Genomic DNA, 27930 nt, shown 5'->3' with positions numbered 1-27930 from the left:
GGCTGCGGATGTGGTCTACCTGGACTTCAGTAAGGCCTTTGACACCGTCTCCCACAGCATTCTCCTAGAGAAGCTGGCGGCTCACGGCTTAGACAGGTGTACTCTGCGCTGGGTCAAAAACTGGCTGGACGGCCGGGCCCAGAGAGTTGTGGTGAATGGAGTTCAATCCAGTTGGCAGCCGGTCACGAGCGGTGTTCCCCAGGGCTCAGTTTTGGGGCCGGTCTTGTTCAATATCTTTATCGATGATCTGGATGAGGGGATCGAGTGCACCCTCAGTAAGTTTGCAGACGACACCAAGTTGGGCGGGAGTGTTGATCTGCTCGAGGGTAGGAAGGCTCTGCAGAGGGACCTGGACAGGCTGGATCGATGGGCCGAGGCCAACTGTATGAGGTTCAACAAGGCCAAGTGCCGGGTCCTGCACTTGGGTCACAACAACCCCATGCAACGCTACAGGCTTGGGGAAGAGTGGCTGGAAAGCTGCCTGTTGGAAAAGGACCTGGGGGTGTTGGTCGACAGCCGGCTGAACATGAGCCGGCAGTGTGCCCAGGCGGCCAAGAAGGCCAATGGCATCCTGGCCTGTATCAGAAATAGTGTGGCCAGCAGGAGTAGGGAAGTGATCGTGTCCCTGTACTCGGCACTGGTGAGGCCGCACCTCGAATACTGTGTTCAGTTTTGGGCCCCTCACTACAAGAAGGACGTCGAGGTGCTGGAGCGTGTCCAGAGAAGGGCAACGAGGCTGGTGAAGGGTCTGGAGAACAAGTCTTATGAGGAGCGGCTGAGGGAACTGGGACTGTTTAGTCTGGAGAAAAGGAGGCTGAGGGGAGACCTTATCGCTCTCTACAACTACCTGAAAGGAGGTTGTAGCGAGGTGGGTGTCAGTCTCTTCTCCCAAGTAACAAGCGACAGGACAAGAGGAAATGGCCTCAAGTTGTGCCAGGGGAGGTTTAGATTGGATGTGAGGAAAAATTTCTTTACTGAAAGAGTGGTTAAACATTGGAACAGGCTGCCCAGGGAAGTGGTTGAGTCACCATCCCTGGAGGTATTTAAAAGACGAGTAGATGAGGCACTTAGGGACATGGTTTAGTGGGTGGTGGTGTTGGGTCGATGGTTGGACTCGATGACCTTAGAGGTCTTTTCCAACCTCAATGATTCTATGATTGGGTCCAGCCACACCTAGACTCCTCTCTGAGAAGGAGTTTAGAAAGCAAGGGGGTCCTTTCTGAACCTCACGGCTCAACAGGAGGATCTCCCTGACAGTTGTGTCTGACCCTGTCCTCTATGCAGTAAATAATCAAGTGTACCTTGCCACTGAATCTTGTTAAACCACTGTCGCGTTTACCACTGAACTTTGTTAACTCACAGTTTTCTATCAATAAAGTGTATGAGTGAAGTGCACTCTTATGAGTGAAGTGCAGTCTCACTCTATCCATGACACCGGACAGGACCAGCTGTGCAAAATGTACTCTACACTGCAGCTGGGGAGCATGGTCTCACCTGGAACCTCTGGCAGAAAACACCAGGAGAAACCCGAGGTCGACCTCTAGGGTTTTGGAGCTGGGAGTATCGAGGATCAGAAGCCCACTACACCCCGACTGAAAAAGAGATACTAGCAGCATATGAGGGGGTTCGAGCTGCTTGGCAGCTTCTCCTCTTGGCACCGCAATTGCCCGTGCTACACTGGATGTTCAAAGGAAACATCCCCTCTTCGCATCATGCAACCAATGCTACATGGAGTAAGTGGGTAGCGTTGATCACGCAACGGGCTCAACTGGGGAAACCCAGCCGCCCAGGAATCCTGGAAGAGATCATGGACTGGCCAGAAGGCAGAGATTTTGGAGCATCGCCTGAGGAGGTGGCTTGTGCCCAAGAGGCACCACCAGATAATGAGTGATCAGAAGATGAAAGGCGTTATGCTTTGTTTACTGATGGATCCTGTCATGTGGTAGGAAACCATCGGAAGTGGAAAGCTGCTGTGTGGAGTCCCACACGACAAGTCGCTGAAATCACTGAAGGAGAAGGTGAGTCAAGTCAGTTTGCAGAAGTGAAAGCCATCCAACTAGCCCTAGAGATTGCTGAACAAGAAAAGTGGCCAGTACTCTATCTCCATACTGACTCCTGGATGGTGGCTAATGCCCTATGGGGGTGGCTACACCAGTGGAAGAAGACCAACTGGCAGTGCAGGGGTAAACCCATCTGGGCTGCTGCATTGTGGCAGGACATCGCTGCCCGGGTAGAAAACATTGCTCTAAAGGTATATCATGTAGATGCTCACATGCCCAAAAGTTGCACCACTGAAGAACATTGAAACAATGAACAGGTAGACAAGGCTGTCAAAATTGAAGTAGCTCAGGTGGACCTGGACTGGAAGCATAAGGGTGAGCTATTTCTAGCTCGATGGGCCCACAAAACATCGGGACATCTAGGGAGAGATGCAACATACAGATGGGCTCATGATCGAGGGGTGGACCTGACCATGGAGGCCATCACACAGGTCACTCATGAATGTGAAACATGTACCGCAATCAAGCGAGCCACACGAGTAAAGTCTCCGTGGAATAAAGGGCAGTGGCTGGGTTTTCGATATGGCGAGTCCTGGCAAATTGACTATATTGGACCACTGCCACAAACATGCCAAGGCAAGCCCTACATACTCACCATGGTGGAAGCAACTACCGGTTGGCTAGAAACATACCCTGTATACCATGCCACTGCCCAAAACACCATCTTAGGCCTTGAAAGGCAAATTTTGTGGCAACATGGTACCCCAGAAAGAATTGAATCAGACAATAGGACTCATTTCTGAAATAACCCCATAAACTCCTTGGCCTAGAAACACATGGGATTGTCTTCGCTCAAGGACCTGTGTGTACTTGGTGGGTAATGCAGAAGGATCGGGAGACCCGGTGTGTGCCTCAAGGAGATTTAACCTTGGGGGAAAAATAATCTGTGATGTGAGTTGTATGTTGTAGGAAGTAATGTAGCAGGAACGACCTGAACCAACAAAGAGTGAGTTTCGCAAGGAACTGGGTGAGCGCAGCCGGTGTTGGCACCCAACAATTGAACATACTGCTTCTCCTGTCCTGAGCACCCATCTTGACAGATGGGGCCCAAGTCATAGCCTGTTCTTATGAACATCTGGAGGAGTAGAGGAAGCCCATGGAATGGGAGAATAATATCTACCTGTTAAAGGACAGGGGATGGTAACTAATGAGAATGTATAAATCTGTATGTTGGGTATAAAGATGATTTAAGTATGTAGTATAAGTTTTAAGTGTTGGTAAGAAGGGATTTCATCAATGAAAATTAGATACAATGGGATGGTTAGAAGGTATATAAATGTATTAAATTATGTGGGACCTGAGCATGATGCAAATGGTATGGAATAAGGGGTGGAGATTGTATTGGGTCTGGCTGGGATGGAGTTAATTTTCCCCATAGCAGCTCTCATAGTGCTGTGCTTTGTATTGGTAGCTAGAAAGGTGTTGATAACACACCAATGTTTTGGCTACTGCTGAGCAGTGCTCCCACAGCATCAAGGCTGCCTCTCCAACATTCCCTGCCTCACCCCCAAAGGCCAGTAGGCTGGGGGTGGGCAAGATCTTGGGAGGGGACGTAGCCAGGACAGCTGACCCAAACTGACCAAAGGGATATTCCATACCATATGACATCTGCTCAGCAATAAAAGCTAAGAGGAAGGAGGAGGGGGGGGGCATTCATTATTAAGGCATTTGTCTTCCGGAGCAAGTGCTACGCATACTGAGGCCCTACTTCCTGGGAAGTGGCTGGACATCACCTGCTGATGAGAAGTAGAGAATAATTTCTTTTTGTTTTCCTTTGCTTCTGTATATGGCCTTTGCTTTTCTTTGTTAAACTGCCTTTATATCGACTCATGAGTTTTTCACCTTATTTTCTCCTCCCCGTCCTGCTGAGGAGGGGGAGTGATTGAGTGGCTTGGTAGGCACCTGGCATCCAGCCAAGGTCAACCCACCACACACGTTAGCTGAGATTTATGCTTTAAACCTCGGAGAAGCACTTGGCAAAGATTTGATCAATTTGGTTTTTTCCTTATTCTTTTATTAAACTCTTTATTTGCTAAGAACCAGTCATGGCTCAACATCCAAAATAAGTTACAGCCAAAATCTGTCAGATTTATACAGCCATATACTGTACAAAATGTTATGAATATAGTCAATAATAGAAGGTTTTTACAAGGACTAATTGATTCTATACTCTAAACATGAAAGAGGTTTGGCCTAAAATATTAGTGAGAAATGTCACAAAGCGCATGTATATGGCACATTGTGCTTTGAGAGGAAGCACTGAGAGGAATGCTTTTTAGTCACCTTGATAATTTTTAAAAAGGATATTTTTATATTTCAAGGCTAGTCAAGAAGTAAGAGAATATTATTCTATTGAAAATTCAGAATTAAGACCCATAAGATTACAGGGTTTAATCAGCTATCTGTAAAATATTTATTAATATAATGCAATTAAACTTAATAGTGTTAATAGCATTGCCCCTTAGAATTAATTTTTATTTTTATACAAATAAGCTCACATTCTCTACATGAAAGGAAAATCATCAGAAGTTGAAAGGTGTTGTAGATATGTTGTCTGTATACATATTCACATTATGAATGTGCTTATGCCCAAGTATGCTTATGCCTTCTCTCTTCTGTCGTGGTTTAACCTCAGCCGGCAACTGAGCACCACACACTTGCTCGCTCACTCTCCCCTCTCCCAGTGGGATGGGGGAGAGAATCAGAAGAGTAAAAGCGAGAAAACTCGTGGGTTGAGATAAGAACAGTTTAATAATTGAAATAAAATAAAGTAAAATAATAATAATAATAAAAGAATATACAAAGCAAGTGATGCACGATGCAATTGCTCACCACCTGCCGACCGATGCCCAGCCAGTCCCCGAGCAGCGGCCCCCCCAGCCAGCTTTCCCCCAGTTTATATACTGAGCGTGACGTCACATGGTATGGAACATCCCTTTGGCCAGTTTGGGTCAGCTGTCATGGCTGTGCCCCCTCCCAGCTTCTTGTGCACCTGCAGCCTTCTCAGTCAGTAGAGCATGAGAAGCTGAAAAGTCCTTGACTAGTTTAAGCACTACTTAGCAACAACTAAAACATCGGTGTGTTATCAACTTTGTTCTTGTCCTAAGTCCAACACACAGCACTGTACCAGCTACTAGGAAGGAAATTAACTCTATCCCAGCCGAAACCAGAACATCTTCCTACAGGGACGTGCTCATTCTCTTTCCTGTCAGGCATGGTAAACCCTGGGTAAGCCCAGACATAGGCCTCTCCATTTCTTATGGAACTTAGTGAGCAAGGGAAAGATTGAGCAAGCGTGAATCTGCATATAGACAAAAAACACACCTGAAGGCCTTCTGATTTACTGGTAAATTGCCATCTTTTTTTCCTTCAGGTTGTTGTATGCACTTTTTGCACTGTATGCACGTTTACTCTGCTGGAGACTTCAGGCAGTACTCCTTAACCTGAAGGAGGGACTTCTAGTCTAGGATGGCTCTCAAGAACCGAACCACATTTTTTCAGTGACGTAGTACTTGGTAGAAGCATGGATGAAACTTAAGGTGACTGACACTGGGTTTGCTTGAGTTCTCATAGAAATTGCGTAAATCACAAATTGGTTTAATTTTAGCACTCCTGTTGTACCATCTGCTATCCAGTGTGATAAGTTTTCAGTAGAGCTGTACCTAGGAACCTGTCTGCCATGAAGACAAAAAGGGAAGAGGTCTTCCTAAATGGTCTGTTCAGTCTGAATAGAAACATAATATGATGTCTGGGTTGCAATGCAGTCGGTCGGGGGCTTTTAGGGGAAAACTTAAGGGGGATGATACTCTTGCTTAGGTAAAACATAAATTTGGTGTACAAGGGTAAACTTGTTAAGTGAGCTGTCTAGTCAGCTTGCATTAACAGAATAAATGAACTGTGAGGATCATCAAATATTTAAATGTCTGCTAAGGTAACTTTGTGATTAACTTTAAAAAGAGAAAATACCATGTTTTTGTGTAAGGGCTAGATTTACTTTAGCCATCATATTATTTAATTGATATATTGTCCTGGTTTTGGCAGGGATAGAGTTAATTTCCTTTCTAGTAGCTGGTACAGTGTTTTGGATTTAGGATGAGAACAAAGTTGATAACACACTGGTGTTTTAGTTGTTGCTAGGTAATGCTTACACTAGCCAAGGACTTTTCAGCTTCCCATGCTCTACTGACTGAGAAGGCTGGAGGTGCACAAGAAGCTGGGAGGGGGCACAGCCAAACTGGCCAAAGGGACATTCCATACCATGGGACGTCATGCTCAGTACATAAACTGGGGAAAGCTGGCCGGGGGGGGCCGCTGCTCGGGGACTGGCTGGGCATCGGTCAGCGGGTGGTGAGCAATTGTACTGTGCATCACTTGTTTTGTGTATTATTATTATTATTATCATATTATTATTATCATTTTATTTCAATTATTAAACTGTTTTTATCTCAACCAACGAGTCTTTCTAACTTGTGCTCTTCCAATTCTCTCCCCCATCCCACCGGGGTTGTGGGGGGAGTGAGCGAGCGGCTCCGTGGTGCTTAGTTGCCGGCTGAGGTTAAACCACGACAGTCCTTTTTGGCGCCCAACGTGGGGCACGAAGGGTTTGAGATAATAACAGATTAACCGGAGTGTATTAAGGAACTTATATCTGTTAACAGTTGAGGGTCACAATGTTGGTTTCTCTGTTCTCGATATTGATTTGTATAATCTGCATCGCGCTCTTTTTCCTGCTGTACATGTTAAAGATTGGTGTTGGGTTTTGCAGTTTGCTGTGGTCTGCAGTGAATAGTAATGTCTCGCTTGTGAGGTTTGTTTTTAGAACATTGACCTTGACGTTTCTGTGGTATGTAAACTTCGCAATGAAGCCGTTACTGTACCATGGATACCATTTCGTGGAGACAACTAGCAATTGCAGTAACTTTTCTGAGAGTTTTTTTACGGAGGAAATACAGAATGGCAGTGTCACTACCTTCTTCTATGATGTTTCCTCCTTCATTACAGTAATTTTTCAGTATTTTGAGCATCCTTGGGCAGTTAAGATACTTCTATTAATACTTCTTGGGAATATTGTTTCGGTTTTGTCTAAAGTTGGTAAGCAATTTAAGAATATCATCCAGAGATCTGCCCCAAGGCTGAATAATTATGAGTGGCAGGGTGTGTGGGACAAGATGGGCAAGTACCTAGGCCAATGGGCACCCCCAGTGTTTTGGAACTTCACCCCTGAGCAAGTGCAGAATCCTGAAAAGTTAGTAGAATATTTGGAAAAAGTATGCTGTCACCCTGGCAACTCTAGAGAGATGCAGCTCATTGCAACGTGCTGGGGCCTGGCCCATGCCTACCGAGCCCTGTTCAACACCATTCAGTGCCCTCAAAGGGAAGCGAAGGTCTCTGGCTCTGACAGTAAAACGACACGCACTGCGGCCACTCAGACCCGGGCAACAGGCCGTGCAGCCACTCAAACCCGGGCAACACGCACTACGGCCACTCCAACCCCGGCGACAGGCTCTGCGGCCACTCAGACCCCGGCGACAGGCCCTGCGGCCACTCCAACCCCGGCGACAGGCCCTGCGGCCACTCAGACTCCGGTGACATGCACTTGCACTGCGGCCACTCCAACCCCGGCAACAGGCCCTGCGGCCACTCAGACTCCGGTGACATGCACTTGCACTGCGGCCACTCCAACCCCGGCGACATGTACTGCGGCCACTCCAACCCCAGCGACATGCACTGCGGCCACTCCAACCCCGGCAACAGGCCCTGTGGCCACTCAGACTCCGGTGACATGCACTTGCACTGCGGCCACTCCAACCCCGGCGACATGTACTGCGGCCACTCCAACCCCAGCGACATGCACTGCGGCCACTCCAACCCCGGCAACAGGCCCTGTGGCCACTCAGACTCCGGTGACATGCACTTGCACTGCGGCCACTCCAACCCCGGCGACATGCACTGCGGCCACTCCAACCCCAGCGACATGCACTGCGGCCACTCCAACCCCGGCAACAGGCCCTGCGGCCACTCAGACTCCGGTGACATGCACTTGCACTGCGGCCACTCCAACCCCAGCAACACGCCCTGTGGCTGAACCAAAGAACCAGCCTGTGCCGGTATCAGTCGCCCCTGTACACAAGAAGAAATCTTGGAAGCGAAAGTCAGCTCGTTTAGTAAGGGAGGAAGAAGCTTCTTCTAAAAGGGAACCGGAGGAAGAAGTATACGAGACAGATGACCCTAGAGAAGGACCATCACGAGAACGGGAGGAGGAAAGCCGGCCGCTGACCGGGGAGGAGGAAGAGGAAGAACTCATAAACGAGACAGTGACCACCCGATCTCTATCCCTGAGTGAGCTGCGAGATATACGAAAAGATTTCAGCCGCCGTCCAGGTGAGCATATTGTCACCTGGCTGCTCCGATGCTGGGATAATGGGGCCAGTAGCCTGGAATTAGAGGGTAGGGAAGCCAAGCAGCTGGGATCCCTTTCTAGGGAAGGGGGCATTGATAAAGCAATTGGAAAAGGGACACGTATCCTCAGCCTTTGGAGGCGACTCTTGTCAAGCGTGAAGGAAAGGTATCCCTTTAAGGAAGATGTCATATGTCGCCCAAGCAAGTGGGCCACCATGGAGAAGGGTATCCAGTTTCTGAGAGAATTAGCTGTGCTGGAGGTGATTTATGATGACCTGAACAATGAACAACTATCCAAAGATCCAGACGAAGTCAAGTGCACGCGACCCATGTGGCGGAAGTTTATAAGGAGCGCACCATCGTCATACGCCAATTCATTGGCAGTGATGACCTGGAAAGACAGAGAGGAACAAACAGTGGATGAATTGGCTAGTCAACTCCGGCAATACGAGGAAAGTCTTTCTTCCTCCATCGTCTCGGCTGTGGAGAAACTGTCCCGGGAGATCCAGCAACTCAGAGAGGATAGGTCCTACTCCTCACCTGTACGGACCAGTATCTCGGCTATTAGAAGTAAGCGTTCTTTTGCTCAAGAGAGAGAATATAAAGGGTACACACCACGGGGCACCCTATGGTTTTACCTGCGTGACCACGGAGAGGACATGAGGAAGTGGGATGGGAAACCTACTGCAGCCCTAGGGGCACGGGTACGCGAATTGCAAGGGAAAACAATCACAGAAAGAGGTTCTTCCAGGAAAATTGCTGCTCCAGTTTCCAGCGGGCAGTTCCCCAGAGAGAGTAGAAGGGCTGATCTTACTCTTGATCTTAATGAAGAAACTTCTGACTCATACGTACAAGAAATGAGAAACGAGTACTGTGATGAGGATTAGAGGGGCCCTGCCTCCAGCCAGGGGGAGGAAAGGGACAACCGGGTTTACTGGACTGTGTGGATTCGGTGGCCTGGCACATCAGACCCACAGAAGTATAAGGCTCTGGTAGACACCGGTGCACAGTGTACCCTAATGCCATCAAGATATATAGGAACAGAACCCATCTGTATTTCTGGGGTGACGGGGGGATCCCAACAGCTAACTGTATTGGAAGCCGAAGTGAGTCTAACTGGGAATGGGTGGCAGAAGCACCCCATTGTGACTGGCCCAGATGCTCCGTGCATCCTTGGCATAGACTACCTCAGGAGAGGGTATTTCAAGGACCCAAAAGGGTACAGGTGGGCTTTTGGTATAGCTGCCTTGGAGACGGAGGAGATTAAACAGCTGTCCACCTTGCCTGGTCTCTCGGAGGACCCTTCTGTTGTGGGGTTGCTGAAGGTCGAAGACCAACAAGTGCCAATCGCTACCACCACGGTGCACCGGCGGCAATATCGCACCAACCAAGACTCCCTGATTCCCATTCATGAGCTGATTCGTCGACTGGAGAGCCAAGGAGTGATCAGCAAGACCCGCTCACCCTTTAACAGTCCCATATGGCCAGTGCGGAAGTCTAATGGAGAGTGGAGACTAACAGTAGACTATCGTGGCCTAAATGAAGTCACGCCACCGCTGAGTGCTGCCGTGCCAGACATGCTAGAACTTCAATACGAATTGGAGTCAAAGGCAGCCAAGTGGTATGCCACAATTGATATTGCTAATGCATTTTTCTCAATCCTTTGGCAGCAGAGTGCAGGCCACAATTTGCTTTCACTTGGAGGGGCGTTCAGTACACCTGGAACCGACTGCCCCAGGGGTGGAAACACAGCCCTACCATTTGCCATGGACTAATCCAGACTGCATTAGAACAGGGTGGAGCTCCAGAACACCTGCAATACATTGATGATATCATCGTGTGGGGCAACACAGCAGAAGAAGTTTTTGAAAAAGGGAAGGAAATAGTCCAAATCCTGCTGAAGGCCGGTTTTGCCATAAAACAAAGTAAGGTCAAGGGACCTGCACAGGAGATCCAGTTTTTAGGAATAAAATGGCAAGATGGACGTCGTCAGATCCCAATGGATGTGATCAACAAAATAACAGCCATGTCTCCACCAACTAGCAAAAAGGAAACACAAGCTTTCTTAGGCGTCGTGGGTTTTTGGAGAATGCACATTCCAAATTACAGTCTGATTGTAAACCCTCTCTATCAAGTGACCCGAAAGAAGAACGATTTCAAATGGGGCCCTGACCAACGAGAAGCTTTTGAACAAATTAAACGGGAGATAGTTCATGCAGTAGCCCTGGGGCCAGTCCGGGCAGGGCAAGATGTAAAAAATGTGCTCTATACCGCAGCCGGGGAGAATGGCCCTACCTGGAGCCTCTGGCAGAAAGCACCAGGGGAGACTCGAGGTCGACCCCTAGGGTTTTGGAGTCGGGGATACAGAGGATCCGAGGCCCGCTATACTCCAACTGAAAAAGAGATATTGGCAGCATATGAAGGGGTTCGAGCTGCTTCAGAAGTGATCGGCACTGAAGCACAGCTCCTCCTGGCACCCCGACTGCCAGTGCTGGGCTGGATGTTCAGAGGGAGGGTCCCCTGTACACATCATGCAACTGATGCTACATGGAGTAAGTGGGTCGCACTAATCACACAACGGGCTCGAATAGGAAACCCCAGTCGCCCAGGAATTCTGGAAGTAATCATGGATTGGCCAGAGGGCAAAGATTTTGGAATATTGCCAGAGGAGGAGGTAACGCGTGCTGAAGAGGCCCCAATGTATAATGAACTACCAGAAAATGAGAAGCAATATGCCCTGTTCACTGATGGGTCCTGTCGTCTTGTGGGAAAGCATCGGAGGTGGAAAGCTGCTGTATGGAGTCCTATGCGACAAGTTGTAGAAACGGCTGAAGGAGAAGGTGAATCAAGCCAATTTGCAGAAGTAAAGGCCATCCAGCTGGCTTTAGACATTGCTGATCGAGAAAAGTGGCCAGTGCTCTGTCTCTATACTGACTCATGGATGGTGGCAAATGCCCTGTGGGGGTGGTTGCAGCAATGGAAGCAGAGCAACTGGCAGCGCAGAGTCAAACCCATCTGGGCTGCCGCATTATGGCAAGATATTGCTGCCCGGGTGGAGAACCTGGTTGTAAAAGTCCGTCACGTAGATGCTCACGTACCCAAGAGTCGGGCCACTGAAGAACATCAAAACAACCAGCAGGTGGATCAGGCTGCTAAGATTGAAGTGGCTCAGGTGGATCTGGACTGGCAACATAAGGGTGAATTATTTCTAGCTCGGTGGGCCCATGACACCTCAGGTCACCAAGGAAGAGATGCAACATACAGATGGGCTCGTGATCGAGGGGTGGACTTGACCATGGACACTATAGCCCAGGTTATCCATGAATGCGAAACATGCGCTGCAATCAAGCAAGCCAAGCGGTTAAAGCCCCTCTGATATGGAGGACGATGGCTGAAATATAAATATGGGGAGGCCTGGCAGATCGATTATATCACACTCCCACAAACCCACCAAGGCAAGCGCCACGTGCTTACAATGGTGGAGGCAACCACCAGATGGCTGGAAACATATCCCGTGCCCCATGCCACTGCCCGGAACACTATCCTGGGCCTTGAAAAGCAAGTCCTATGGCGACATGGCACCCCAGAAAGAATTGAGTCAGACAACAGGACTCATTTCCGAAACAACCTCATAGACACCTGGGCCAAAGAGCATGGCATTGAGTGGGTGTATCACATCCCCTATCATGCACCAGCTTCTGGGAAAATTGAACGATACAATGGACTGTTAAAGACTACACTGAGAGCAATGGGTGGTGGGAAGTTTAAACATTGGGATACGCATTTAGCAAAGGCCACCTGGTTAGACAACACTCGGGGATCTGCCAATCGAGCAGGCCCTGCCCAGTCAGAACTTTTACGTACTGTAGATGGGAATCAAGTCCCTGTAGTGCACATAAAAAATATGCTGGGGAAGACAGTCTGGGTTATTCCTGCCTCGGGCAGAGGCAGACCCATCCGTGGGATTGCTTTTGCTCAAGGACCTGGGTGCACTTGGTGGATAATGCGGAAGGATGGGGAGGTCCGATGTGTGCCTCAAGGGGATTTGATTTTGGGTGAGAATAGCCAATGATCTGAATTATGTGATGTTAAGTACTAATTATAGTTATAATAGTTATACTAATAATACACAGATATATAATAATACTAATAATATTATATGCCATACTAATGTTATTATAATGAGAATCACCCAGATTAATGAAGAATAACTTCAGTGAAACCAAGCAAAGCACAGTGATGATGGTACCAGAACTGACTTCAACATGAAACAATCCAACACCACATACCATCTCCATTTTTCCTGCCCTGAAAGATTATTATGACAGATGGAGCCTGAAGTCATGGACTAAATGAACTCACCGAACATTTTAGAGGGATGGCCCACAGATGAAGGAAATGATATCTGTGTATGTGTGTATATATATATATAAAGGGGTGGTGATTAATGAAAATGTACTGGAAAATGTGAGACTTGAGCATGACGCAGATGGTATAGAATAAGGGGTGGATATTGTCCTGGTTTTGGCAGGGATAGAGTTAATTTCCTTTCTAGTAACTGGTACAGTGTTTTGGATTTAGGATGAGAACAAAGTTGATAACACACCGGTGTTTTAGTTGTTGCTAGGTAATGCTTACACTAGCCAAGGACTTTTCAGCTTCCCATGCTCTACTGACTGAGAAGGCTGGAGGTGCACAAGAAGCTGGGAGGGGGCACAGCCAAACTGGCCAAAGGGACATTCCATACCATGTGACGTCATGCTCAGTACATAAACTGGGGAAAGCTGGCCGGGGAGGGCCGCTGCTCGGGGACTGGCTGGGCATCGGTCAGCGGGTGGTGAGCAATTGTACTGTGCATCACTTGTTTTGTGTATTATTATTATTATTATCATATTATTATTATTGTCATTTTATTTCAATTATTAAACTGTTTTTATCTCAACCCACGAGTCTTTCTAACTTGTGCTCTTCCAATTCTCTCCCCCATCCCACCGGGCGGGGGGAGGAGTGAGCGAGCGGCTCCGTGGTGCTTAGTTGCCGGCTGAGGTTAAACCACGACATATGTATTAGTGCTACCTCTAGGTTCTCAATTAGGCCTGAAATCCCGCACAGTGGTAAGAGCTGTAAAACAAAAGCCTGAAAGACATATAGATACTCTTTCTCAGCTAAGGAAACTATCAAGGCAGTTATTTCAAACAACTGTATGCTCAAAGATTGAATGAAGAAGTTAGAACTATCTCCCAGAAGAGAACCCACAACACATCAAAGCCAGGGTTGACAGTTATTGGTGAGAACAACTATTGACAAGGCTGCTGCAGCAAGAAAAATGTGCTAGATATCCATGTGGCATCTCATGTAGCACTTGGAGATGTGAATAAAAGGATGTCAGGCTGACAGATGCAAATGTAGATGTCACACACTAAGAAAGGAGCATTGTATTTAATGCCAAGGACAGGAAAGCAACTTGCCAAATGACAATGTGTACTTCATTGGAAGACGTGTTGAAACTAAAAGCAGGATGACACTTTAGTAAGGTAGTAATTATAGGAGTAAACAGGAAGATGACTGTAATCTTCAACTTCAGAGTTAATCCTTCCTTGATAGTGAAATCTGATATCATGATGTTTAACTTTTAAAAGTGGAAACATGAAAAGATATCACCAGGAGTATGGACTAGAGTAAATGAGATATTAGTAAGAAAATTTAAGGTTGTACATGTTTATAAACAAGATATAAATAAGAGATTGAAGTTAAAAATATTTATTGCTGTGGGAGGGTGGAGGAAGGGAATACAACTTTATTTGAAACACTTGGGTTTTTTACCAGATATATAATAAGATCTTTAATCTTATTTATCCTGGTGTAATGTAATATATCAGATAACCTTCTCCAGTTGTTCCAGGGTGTCCTGGTTTCAGCAGGGATAGAGGTAATTCCCTTCCTAGTAGCTGGTACAGTGCTGTGTTTTGGATTTAGGAGGAGAACAATGTTGATAACACACCGATGTTTTAGTTGTTGCTAGGTAATGCTTACACTAGTCAAGGACTTTTCAGCTTCCCATGCTCTACTGACTGAGAAGGCTGGAGGTGCACAAGAAGCTGGGAGGGGGCACAGCCAGGACAGCTGACCCAAACTGGCCAAAGGGATATTCCATACCATGTGACGTCATGCTCAGTACATAAACTGGGGGAAAGCTGGCCAGGGGGGCTGCTGCTCAGGGACTGGCTGGGCATCGGTCGGCGGGTGGTGAGCAATTGCACTGTGCATCACTTGCTTTGTGTATTATTATTATTATTACTACATTATTATTATTGCTATTATCATTTTATTTCAATTATTAAACTGTTTTTATCTCAACCCACGAGTTTTTTCTCACTTGTGCTCTTCCAATTCTCTCCCCCATCCCACCGGGGGAGGGGGGGAGTGAGTGAGCAAGCGGCTGCGTGGAACTCAGTTGCCGACTGAGGTTAAACCACAACACAGGGGCACTGAGTCATAACAGATCTGGGTTGTCCAGTGTGAAGGTAGAAGTAGTTCTGTTCCTGCTGCCAAAAATCTTGCTAAGTTTTTATTCATGGAATTTGTGGTGCTGAACAAGAATGCCATGCCAAGTGATCTGCTGCAGGAAGGTAAGTACATTCAGTGAGGTATTTTATAGAATGGTGTAGGGCGCGCAAAGACTTTGTCACAGTAACCCAGGATAGTTCGCTTCCCCATCTGCACATACCTTTGCATGGGTGCCAATGTGGCGGCCAGCTGCAGATCTCGGAATTCGGACAACAGCACCTGCATTACATCAGCAAGTTTGCTAATGAGCAAAACAGGACATTGCATATGTATGATATGTTAATCAGCACAAGTTTTATTATCCACCCCTGCGGTGCTTTCCCTTGAGCTTCACCCCTGAGCAGGGCTCTGCTGCATCGGGTCCCCATTTTGACTAGCGTCGGTGTCCCGGGGCTCCCACTGTAGTAACGCTATGCTTTCAATAAAGCCAAAGCTTCCACTTGGTGAGTGTCGTGCCTCATCCCTGAGGGATCCGCACCTGCTTTTCACCTGTAACAAATGGTTTCCCAAGTTGGTCACAGCAAATTAAAAATAAATTAATTCTGAAACCTGTGGTCTCCTCTTGTTTGGACTCCCTTAGTAAGTCTGTACCCCTTTTGCATACAGCATATTTGTCTGATAGATGCATATTTCTAATTTCTTTTTCAATTCTTCCTATTTCAGAAGTTAGATAGTTATACTGCTGAGTAAACCAAAATAAGGTCTTTACATGCACTGGGTGAAGCATACGATCTTTTTGAATTTTCAAGTATACTTATATTATAGACTAAGCTCCATGATTTAGTTGTCTAGTTTTACATGATAAAGAGATATATAGTTTAATGGTATCTTTTTAAAAATCAGATTTAGGTTAGCTTGTCATTTGGGACTGTGTTTTAGTACCACCAATGTAATTACTATATAGATTATTTACATTCATTTCAGACAGACAGCCTAAGATTATGAATAGCTAATTTTCTGTATTGCCATTGCATTAGTTATTTCAAAAGTATCACTGAAACTATGATTCTACCATGCTTCAAAAGTATAGAGGTGTTAATAAGCAGCAATTATGAAAGATTACTACTAGCTGCTTACAATGTAAATATTTCTTCATGACGCTGACATGTGAGTGTCTGTAAAAGGTAAGTGCTCCATTCTGCTCTTCAGCATGCACACAAAGATTTGCCAGGTATATCTGAAAAACCAGCTCACTTTTTCAATGTAAGCAATAGTAATAGCCTTTCAGTCTGTCATGCTATGTGCATATATTTGTGCTATGAATTGAGAAATGACTCTTGCAGAGTTTTTTCTGTTGGTTTGGCTGAACTGAACAATGCTTTGTTGGGAGTCGGAGGGGATAGCAGGTACCAGAGGCATGATCCTGCTCCCATTTTAGTCAATAAGAAATTTACCACAGAAATAGAGGCTGGATAAGGCCTTTTGTGTGGAAAAAGTTCAGTCCTGATAAGTAGCTTCTTATCCTATAGTTAAGAAAGCAGCTCATAAAGATGTTGCATATCAGCAGAGATTTATAAATACAGGCTTTAATAATATGCAAACCAGACATGCAAATCTGTAATTTTTTGCAAATCTGCATGAGAACATTTTAAGTTGTGAGTTCAGACTTCTCATGCCTCAGACATTTCTATCTATCTTGAGCGTAACTTCATGTGACAGCTGATTGTCCTGGACACAGTGCAATGCAAATGCTACTGCACTTCCCAGTGTCCTAAACGGCATGTTTAATGGCAACTTGGGCAATTCTGCAGCACTGTGCCATGGAGACGGTCCTGACACAGCTGAAGATCCCATAGGGAAAAGAAGAAAGGAGGTCATGTAATTGAAGACTATATCATAAAGCACAGTCACCAGTGAGTGTAATTATGGTTGAATGTAATTATGCACCTCCTAACCTTATGTACCTTAATTATAGCACCTCCTAACTCTTTGAGTGCTTGCCTTGGAACTCAGTCTGGTGTAGCTCTGCTGGCCTACAAAACACACCATGGCTGTATCAGCTGTGACCCTCTTATTGCTAAAGACGGTTACTTGGTTAATGCAAACATCAGTGGGTTTTCTGTATGTGTTTAACTTTTTAAAGCTAGTTAGTGAAGAAATTTGGCAGTAGACTTTGAAGAAAGTAAAGCTGTTACCAAGAGCTTTGGCTGTCTTGGTTTTTCTGGGGAATGAGAGCCATTCAGGAGGACTCAGGGTAGCAGCTAGGGAGCCCGGGAATCTTGGAAGCTTCTCAGAGCGTTTGGAGCAGATAGTGTCATTGCAGAGAAGTGTTCCACCCACAGCGATGTTTTGCCCTTAATGGAAGAACTTAGCCTAATCCTCACATTCATTTGAAAACACTTAACAGCGGTAGGCAGGGAGACAGACTATGACAAATGCATCCGAATGATATAATCTTTTGTCTCAACAGTATTTCTATGAAAAATAACAACTTTGGATTTCAGTGTCTTTAAGAAAAATTCCTGCACTGAATAAGTAAGAGAAAACTACTTATCATAAAGGATCCTGAAAATCCAGATGTATGAGAAACAGCTGTACAACAATGCATAGCTTAAAGCAAAAAACAGTATTTAGCTAACAAAGTGAAAGACCACCTAGTGCTGTTGAATCTTACTACCTTTTGATGGGGGCAGGAGGTACGAAGAAGCTTTATTTGCTCTGCTGTGCAGTGACTAGGCTGTATGATAACACTTAAGTAACAAGACACTCCAAAGGGAACAGGTGAGGAGGGGATGGATGCACTAGCAAGTAGGACTTGCACAAAAGACATCCCTAGGGACACAGCATCATTTCGGATGGCTCTACCTGGAGCTTGGCTCTGTTGCCCAGCTCTGCCCATAGGCAGCCCACAGTCTCATGAGACTCTGAAAGAATAGTATGAGATGAACAAAGGAAATTAGTATCAATTTTTTTTAAATTACAATATGTGTTTAGAGATTGTCAAAATCTACTAGTAAAGCAAGAACTCTACTACAAAAGTATGCCTACTATCTTGCCCTAACTTTCTTCAGAACTTTCATTAATTTCTTCTGAAAGTGCATCTTCTTTCTGCTAAATAACCATAGCAAAAACATTTCAAGCTGTATCCAGCCAAATGTTAATGTTGTTAGAAGCAGTAATAATTATGCAAACAGTCACTTCACTGGTCACTGAAGGTGAGTTCTGCGTCCAACCTGAATACAAGCAGGCTATTGTGTTTTTAGTGAAGCAGCATGAAATTATATATCAGAAACTAAAATTCCATTCTGACTTCTCTGTAGGTAAAAGGGATGTTGCTGGGAAAGGCAAGAGACCTTTGATGGCTTTTGAAATGTAGAAACTGATGCAGATCACAATGTACTAACTGATGCAGTTCCTGCCTGGATGAAAGATTGGTGGTGTGCGTAATGGCTGGGTAGCGCTGCTCTGACAAGCATTTCATTGTCTGATGTGTTTCATTCAGACAATTGCAGTGTAATAAGAAAAACACTGGTACTTAGATTTCCCAGTATGGCTGTTGTACAGCATGTTTGTTGAGGTTTCATCCTCTCTATTATCTCGAGATTTGTTGCTATAATGAATTCTTTCCCCTCCTCCTCTTCAGTTCCTTCTGCAAACTTTATTGAGCCATCAGCTGGGAGCTTCTCTTCACGTTAGTGCCCTTTCTCTTGACTCTGAATTAATTAAGGGTGAAACTGGAACAGTGACTCATAGCAAAGCAGAAGAGTTTCTTATTAGTAATAAGCAAAAGTCATCACAGGAATCCATTGTTTCCCAGCTCCAACAATGCCTTCCTTTCTTGTGTCATTCCCACATTGATCATGTTAACTGATGCCTCTTTAGACACTAATTGCTGTATTGATGAGTCTGAATTGGATGGTTTCACTATTTGGGGGTTTTGGGGGGAGCCAATCTCCAAAAAGATGAAAGTGCTAATTTTATTGGTAATTACTTTAAAGCTCTTATCCTATTTTTGCCAATGTCTGTTTCCATGGTAACAGGAGCAGGTACAGCAGCATTCAGCCAAGTGGCTCAGAGCTCTTGGCTATGTCAGTGGTGGCTGAGTTCAGAAAGATATTATACAAATTGCGCATGCAGATTTTCCAAGACTCCAGAGATTTCTTTGCCACAGATCTAACTTAAAATATCAAAAAGCTATCCTAATAATGAGATTCCCACTTTGTAAGCTGTATAGGCTTTTTTAAAGCTTTGATTTTACCCTTAGGTGAACTGGCAGGTCTTCTAAAGGCTGGGCTGCAGCCAGAGTCCTCAGGGGAAATTCTGTCTGACTCAGCAACTATTTTTTTCTGCAGCCTCCTGGGCTGAGACGAACAGCTCTGCCACTTCCTGACTCTTGGGCCTTGTCTGCTAGGCAAATTTCGAAAAAGAAATTCCCACCAGTGCTTCAAGCGTGTCTGAAATTGTAAACAGACTGTATTTGGCGTGGTTTATGTTATTGACCTACAATCAGTGTTAAACTTACTTAGGCTGCCATCAGCTGCAGCAACTTCTTAGATATTTAAGCTTTTAGCACGTAACTGTGTTTTTTCCCCACGTATTGTAAACACGAATCATTCACTTTTTCTTTATGAAGCAGAAATGATTCCAGACTGTTGTGGCTGGTTATTCACGTGCTCAGCAAAGCCAAGCGTGACATTGCCATGCTCTGGAGTGAAAGTTCTGAAGTGATCTGAGTGGAGTCGTGAGCAAGAGAAAATCATAAGGTATCCTAGTTTCCGCCTGGGTGACCTTCAGAGCTCAAAACAAGCTCCAACAAGAGCACTCCAACAGGGAGAGCAAAATGTTTGGCTTTACAGACAGATGCCTCTATAGGGCATATTAAAAATATGACATCCTAATGAAATAAGGATCATAAGGATTATGTAGCACTGATTCCTTTCCCATGCTTCTAGAAATATTAACATCTAGAAATATTAATTTTTTCTGTGATTAGCACTGATACATTTTAAAAATAAATTTTTTGTTAACTAATACATTTCTTTTTGTTTAATTAAAGTTTATTCAATTCTGCAATTAATATTAAATTTCACTCTTGAGCAAGTCTGCTATCTACAGTGAGATTATACCTATCCTGTTTATTTAAAAGAAATAAATAAGAACAATAGATAAATCATAGCTAAATAATATATGGTGTCTTAGAATTTAAGGAGGAACTGGATAACCATTAATTTTGAAGATCAGAGCACTTTAAGTACTTATGACAAAATGTAGGACTTTAAATATTTGCATTTGTTTTATCTATTTCCTTTTAATCTTGGCTGTCCTGGTTTTGGCTGGGATAGAGTTAATTTTCTTCCTAGCAGCTGGTATAGTGCTGTGTTTTGGATTTAGCATGAGAATAATGTTGATAACACACCAATGTTTTAGTTGTTGCTAAGTAGTGCTTACGCTAGTCAAGGCCTTTTCAGCTTCTCATGTCCTGCCAGTGAGAAGCTGGGAGGGGGCACAGCCAGGACAGCTGACCCCAACTGGCCAAAGGGATATTCCATACCATGTGACGTCATGCTCAGTATATAAAGCTGGGGGAAGAAGAAGGAAGGGGGGGACATTCAGAGTGATGGTGTTTGTCTTCCCAAGTAACCATTACGCGTGATGGAGCCCTGCTTTCCTGGAGATGGCTGAACACCTGCCTGCCCATGGGAAGTAGTGAATGAATTCCTTGTTTTGCTTTGCTTGTGTGCGCGGCTTTTGCTTTACCTATTAAACTGTCTTTATCTCAACCCACAAGTTTTCTCACTTTTACCCTTCTGATTCTCTCCCCCATCCCACTGTGGGGGAGTGAGCGAGCGGCTGTGTGGTGCTTAGTTGCTGGCTGGGGTTAAACTAGACACTTGGCATTGCTTTTATGACACAGGATCAGTTTTCTAATTCTACATATCTAAAATAAGTGACAGTTAATACTTGGGCATGCTTTATCTTCCCTAATTTCAAGCAAAGAAAGATCAATTTAAGTTCATAGGGCTTTTCTGTGCTGAGTTACCTAACAACTAAGCTATACTGTCCTCTACCCAGCAAAACCCTTAATATACTAGCAAGGGATAAATCTCAAAGTGATGGGGCTACCTTTTCTAGAAAAGAAAGAAAAAAGAGATTTTGGTGGCTAGCAAACTTGGGGGCAGAGGAAGGAGAAAGAATTGTTGATAATAACCTTCATAACAGTGCTCCTGTTATTTTACTGACAAGTTACATGGTTATTAACCACAACTAGTCCCTGTATTGGGAAAGGGAAAGATGTACTCTGTTCTTGGGATGTTTATGCTGTAGAGCCTGCCTGCTTTCCTTGGATCCTTCCACTTACTGAAACAAACCATGTTATTGAGTATCAAACTTTGATAGTGTGTGTACGTGGAGGCAATGGTATGAGGCTAAGACATCTTGTGCCATCCTCTTGTCCTCATTCAGCTTATTATTATTTTACTAATGTCCTTACACCGGGGATTAAAGGGCCATCATGTTACTCCCGTGTTTTCTGTGTGGTTGCACATTAGCTACAGATTGCTTTGTCAGGTGGGACATGTCTGTCTGACAAATATTCCAACTTCGTAGGAGCTGGACTAAAGCAGAGGAGGTGTTTTGCTTCTCTTGGTCATAATGCTTTAAAGAAGTCTTCTGGGAAGAGAAACATGGGAAAACTGATTATTTATAAATCTCCACAGCTGCAAAGACAAAAAGGCTCCTCTGCATCCGAGCAGACCAGCTATAGAGCCTGATGTCCCATCTCCCGAAAACTCAGAGAGTTCTCTGCAGTTGGAAAACAAGTAGGCTAAATGAGAGCGTATGATGTTATTTACATCCTGGCAGAGAGATGGCTGTCATCCAAATTTCCTCACAGAGAAATTTAGCAGAACTTTTGGACACAGCGTCTAGGGTAAACCGGGGATAGCATACTTACAAATGTCTACATAAAGAAATAGCAGAGTTAAGGATGTTTACCATAATTGGGTTACGCTGAGAAAACAATGATCTGAAACTGGAAAACTGAAAGCAAAGCTGTTCTGAATATACAATAATATACTGTGCTAATCTTCAGCTGTATTCTGCAAAGTGGGCAAACAACTACCGTCTGGAGATGGGGAATCTAACAAAACAAGCCTGCAGACTGTTGGGTCAGAGAAATGGATGATTGATCTGGTTCACCTGACACTTAAAATTTATGTGCAGAATATTTAATAATTTGACTGACTTAATTCTAAGTCTCTGTATTTGAAAGCAGAAGTAGAGGAGACTGAAGGTAGATAGTGGTAAAGCAGGAGGGAGTGGAGAGAGAATCGTGTGAAAAGCAAATATGGATGTGCTTTAGTGAAGAGGAAAAGCTTATGGGGCAAGGGGATGGGAGAAGGTAGGACCTATTCTTAGCACATGATGCAAATGCCTCAGATGGGCGCTTCGGAGAACCATTTCCTTATATTGGCACTCATGTTTAAGTTCACTTTGCGGAAACAAACCGATAAATGCTATTAAGACTGATCACAAATGAGAGAGATCTCGCTCTGCCCACGCTGCAGCTTGTATCCCACTGAAATATGGTTCCCATGTTTGGATTTGCCTTCATTTGTACCTTCAGTAATGAGGCCCTGGAGCTGTATTGCGCTGATGACAAAACCATTCACCTGAGCTGCTTCTGTCCTTGAGGTTGTCCCCACAGAATTTTATTTATTCCCTTCTTACCTCCTTGGCTGTGTGGCTTTTTGTACCTTTTAGAGGAAGCTGTGCAACCACCTGTTCTTATTGGCAGGCTAAATTAGCAAAATATTTGTTTCTCATAGGCCTGAGACTGGCTTACAGGAAAGAAAACAGCAAAACACAACCATATTGTGCCCTTCACCACTCCTGAACAATGAAGTGCAGCATTGCAGGCTTTTGTAAAGCAGGTGGCATGCCAAAGTCCACAAAAGGGCTGTGCCAGCCCTGAGAGTTCTGAATAGCTAAAGAAAACATGATAATTTTTTTGCTGTTCTGCCGGTAAGCTATTATCATCATGTTTAGATGCCACGAGCCTGCAAGTGTGGAAACTTATCCAGTTTATCAAGCTGAACTGCCTTTTCGTTTGATTTATCTCTTCTTGTTTCTCTGCTAGGTGTAAGCAGTTTGTGGTTTGCCTGCGGCCTTCAGCAGCAAGGAGGGGAGCAGCACAGCAGCTCTGGTGTCAGCTAGCAGTTCTGGAGGACTCGTTCATCAGATCCAAGAAGCTGAAGGTATGGCTATTTCTGTCCCCCGAGGCCAGTCACACTCTGCTAGTCACATCACAGCGGCCACCAGGCAGCCCTGCTGACAGAAGCAATGGCTGGACTTGGCTTGCTGCTGCAGCCTAACCCTGTGCTGGGTAACCAAGCTGCTTCTGTCAGTCATGTTTCCTGCAGTGTTTCAGCAGATATTGGCACATGACCAAGAAGAGTTCAACAACTTTGATGATAGGTTCCTCTCACACTACAGTATCTATTATTTGTATTACAGTGGTGTACCAAGTGCTGCCATGCTGCAAATACTAAATAAAGGAGGTTCTCTGTCCCAGGTTGCATACGATCCAAAGCTAGAGGGATTACGGTGTTCCTGCTACGAATGGTCTGTGGCAGACCGGGATGCAGAGTTCAGAGCTTCTAAATCCTAGATCAGAGAATTAACAAGATTATCCTTTCTCTCTGAAAACAAGATTGAGAGAGATTTTGATAACAGCAGGCCACCCAAAAACTAAGTTACATTAAATTGCCTGGAACTGTAAAACATTTAGATTTTATACTGTATGTATACTTAGTAAAAAACCCACAACTCTAATGGTAAAGTGTAAAAGTGCCTCTGTTTGGAAATGCTACCTTGATCATACAGATACAGTCACGTCAGTTGTGAGGCTGTTTGGAAGTTATACTACTGATGTCTTTTATTTTTAATAGCTCCCATGACATTATGAATACTTTCCTAATTAAAATAACTTGTTCCATGAAAGAGCAGATGTCCCGGTACTTAAATACACAGTGCTGCCACACTGAAGTCTTCTGCTTAATGGCATTAGAAGCAGTAGTTTGTCCTGATCAACAGCTCTGCCGATGTCCTAGATGCCACTGAGAGCCAGAACAGGTGGATCTTCCATAAACAAGAGTTTTAATGGGCCAGGTTTCTTACAAAGGGCTGGGTGCATGCAGTGCCACAGAGCAGTTCCTGGCATTGGGCACTTAGATTGGTCTCAGAATTTCTATTATAAACTCTTTCCTGACATTTATGACCTGTCTATATGTGCTTTACACACAAGCAGTACTAGATGAAGGTGGGCCAAAATAATGAATTGTCTCAGGGAAAGCGAAAGTCACAGACAAACCTTATGTTTAAAATATATCTTTGGCAAAGAAATCCAAAACCCAACAGAGAGTTTAGCTGATCTCCCACAAAAATCTAGCCACAAATTTGCCCTAGCTTCTCTTGCAGCAGAGGTAGTCCTCCCCTATTCCTTCTCCTTCACCACCTTTCCCAACAGACCCATTTCTTTCTTCCTTACAATATTGCCACCTGCAGTGTCTGTATTTTTTAGGGTCTGCTGAGGATGGAGCAACAAAGTGGCCCCTCAGAGGTTCTTGCTGGTGTAATGGAGTAAGTCGCAGCACATGCATGTGTTTGAGTGGTGTGGGGATGCCCGTAGGATCTGGCCTTCATCCAGCTCCTTCCCATACACTTCGCCCAAACCACAGCAGCACTTCAGTGCGGTGACAGCTGTCAGGGTGCGCAAGTGCCTAGACTGCTCCCCTCCTCGCCCCAGAACGTGGTGGATGGGTATCTGTTAACATGATACGACAGTGTACCCTCCTGGTTGCATGGCGTGTGTGTGTGTGGGGACATATCCTGCCATGTGACTACTTTGTGTACCCTTTTTGGGACCAAAAGCAATTGTCCCCTGTCATATGGCTGGATGTGCAATCAGCATGTGGTGGAGACTATGAAAGGTTCGGTCACATCAGATTTAAATTCAGTACATGCCATGGACGGAGTTCTGTCTGTGTGTCCCTCCAGTGTCTCCTTAAAAGGCTCTGTTGGCCTGACCTGGGCTCAGAGTGCTTCATCTCAGCTCTAGCCACCGATTTTTGAGTATAACGGTGGCTGTGCCCAGGAGCTGCCAGGACTACATAGCACAGCATTGAGGAAGGAGGGGAGAAAAAATGACCTAATTGTAGATGGGTTTGCTTGAAACTTGTATGTTAAGAATATGAGCTGTGGAAAAACTATCTTGAACATGTTTGTAGGACTGGATCTGTGCTCCCATCATAGAATCATTTAGGTTGGAAGAGACCCTTAAGATCGAGTCCAAGCATTAACCTAACGCTGCCAAGTCCACCACTAAACCACGTCCCTAAGCGCCACATCTACACGCCTTTTAAATACCTCCAGGGATGGGGACTCAACCACTTCCCTGGGCAGCCTGCTTGATAACCCTTTCGGTGAAGAAATTTTTCCTAATATCCAATCTAAACCTCCCCTGGCACAACTTGAGGCCATTTCCTCCCGTCCTATTGCTAGTTACTTGGGAGAAGAGACCGACACCCACCTCGCTACAACCTCCTTTCAGGTAGTTGTAGAGAGCGATAAGGTCTCCCCTCAGCCTCCTTTTCTCCAGGCTAAACAACCCCAGTTCCCTCAGCCGCTCCTCATAAGACTTGTTCTCTAGACCCTTCACCAGCTTCGTTGCCCTTCTCTGGACACGCTCCAGCACCTCAACGTCCTTCTTGTAGTGAGGGGCCCAAAACTGAACACAGTATTCGAGGTGCGGCCTCACCAGTGCCGAGTAGAGGGGCACGATCACTTCCCTACTCCTGCTGGCCACACTATTTCTGATACAAGCCAGGATGCCATTGGCCTTCTTGGCCGCCTGGGCACACTGCCGGCTCATGTTCAGCTGGCTGTCGACCAGCACCCCCAGGTCCTTTTCCACCGGGCAGCTTTCCAGCCACTCTTCCCCAAGCTTGTAGTGTTGCATGGGGTTGTTGTGATCCAAGTGCAGGACCCGGCACTTGGCCTTGTTGAATCTCATACAGTTGGCCTCGGCCCATCGATCCAGCCTGTCCAGGTCCCTCTGCAAAGCCTTCCTACCCTCAAGCAGATCAACGCTCCCACCCAACTTGGTGTCATCTCCAAACTTACTGAGGGAGCACTCGATCCCCTCGTCCAGATCATTGATATATTAAAAAGAACCGGCCCCAAAACTGAGCCCTGGGGAACACTGCTCATGACCAGTGGCCAACTGGATGTAACTCCATTCACCACAACTCTCTGGGCCCGGCCGTCCAGCCAGTTTTTGACCCAGCGCAGAGTCCACCTGTCTAAGCCGTGAGCCGCCAGCTTCTCTAGGAGAATGCTGTGGGAAACGGTGTCAAAGGCTTTACTAAAGTCCATGTAAACAACATCCACAGCCTTTCCCTCATCCACTAAGCAAGTCACCTTGTCATAGAAGAAGATCAGGTTGGTCAAGCAGGACCTGCCTTTCACAAACCCATGCTGACTGGGCCTGATCACCTGGTTGTCCCGTACGTGCCGCGTGATGGCACTCAAGATGATCTGCTCCATAACCTTCCCCAGCACCGAGGTCAGGCTGACAGGCCTGTAGTTCCCCGGATCCTCCTTCCGGCCCTTCTTGTAGATGGGCGTCACGTTTGCTAACCTCCAGTCCACTGGGACCTCCTCGGTTAGCCAGGACTGCTGATAAATGATTGAAAGTGGCTTGGTGAGCACTTCCGCCAGCTCCCTCAGTACCCTTGGGTGGATCCCATCCGGCCCCATAGATTTGTGTGTGTCTAAGTGGTGTAGCAGGTCGCTCACCATTTCCCCTTGGATTATGGGGGCTTCATTCTGTTCCCCGTCCCTGTCTTCCAGCTCAGGGGGCTGGGTACCCCGAGAACAACTGGTCTTACTATTAAAGACTGAGGCAAAGAAGGCATTAAGTGCCTCAGCCTTTTCCTCATCCTTTGTCACTATGTTTCCCCCTGCATCCAATAAAGGATGGAGATTCTCCTTAGCCCTCCTTTTGTTGCTAATGTTTTTACAGAAACATTTTTTATTGTCTTTTACGGCAGTAGCCAGATTAAGTTCTAGTTGGGCTTTGGCCCTTCTAATTTCCTCCCTGCATAACCTCACGACATCCTTGTAGTCCTCCTGAGTTGCCTGCCCCTTCTTCCAAAAGTCATAAACTCTCTTTTTTCCCCTGAGTTCCAGCCAAAGCTCTCTGTTCTGCCAGGTCAGTCTTCTTCCCCGCCGGCTCGTCTTTTGGCACATGGGGACAGCCTGCTCCTGCGCCTTTAAGATTTCCTTCTTGAAGAATGTCCAGCCTTCCTGGACTCCTTTGCCTTTCAGGACTGCCTCCCAAGGGACTCTCTCAACCAGGCTCCTGGCCAAAGTCTGCCCTCCAGAAGTCCAAGGTATCAGTTCTGCTAACCACCCTTCTTCTCCGAGAATCAAAAACTCTATCATTTCATAATCACTATGCCCAAGATGGCCTCCAATCATCACATCACCCACAAGTCCTTCTCTGTTCGCAAACAACAGGTCCAGCGGGGTGCCTTCCCTAGTTGGCTCACTCACCAACTGTGTCACGAAGTTGTCTTCCACACACTCCAGGAACCTCCTAGACTGTTTCCTCTCTGCTGTATTGTATTTCCAGCAGACATCTGGTAAGTTGAAGTCCCCCACGAGAACAAGGGCTAGCGATCGTGAGAGTTCTCCCAGCTGCTTATAGAATATTTCAACTGTCTCTTCATCCTGGTTGGGTGGTCTATAACAGACTCCCACCATGATATCTGCCTTGTTGGCCTTTCCCCTGATTCTTGCCCATAAACACCCAATCCTTTTGTCACCATCATCAAGCGCTAGACAGTCAAAACACTCCCTAACGTACAGGGCTACCCCATTGCAGCACTCCAGTTGTGTGAGT

The sequence above is a fragment of the Aptenodytes patagonicus genome, chromosome W (assembly GCF_965638725.1).
Source record: "Aptenodytes patagonicus chromosome W, bAptPat1.pri.cur, whole genome shotgun sequence".
NCBI lineage: Eukaryota > Metazoa > Chordata > Aves > Sphenisciformes > Spheniscidae > Aptenodytes > Aptenodytes patagonicus.
The sequence above is the reverse complement of the archived record's forward strand: the minus strand, read 5'-3'. Positions refer to the sequence as shown.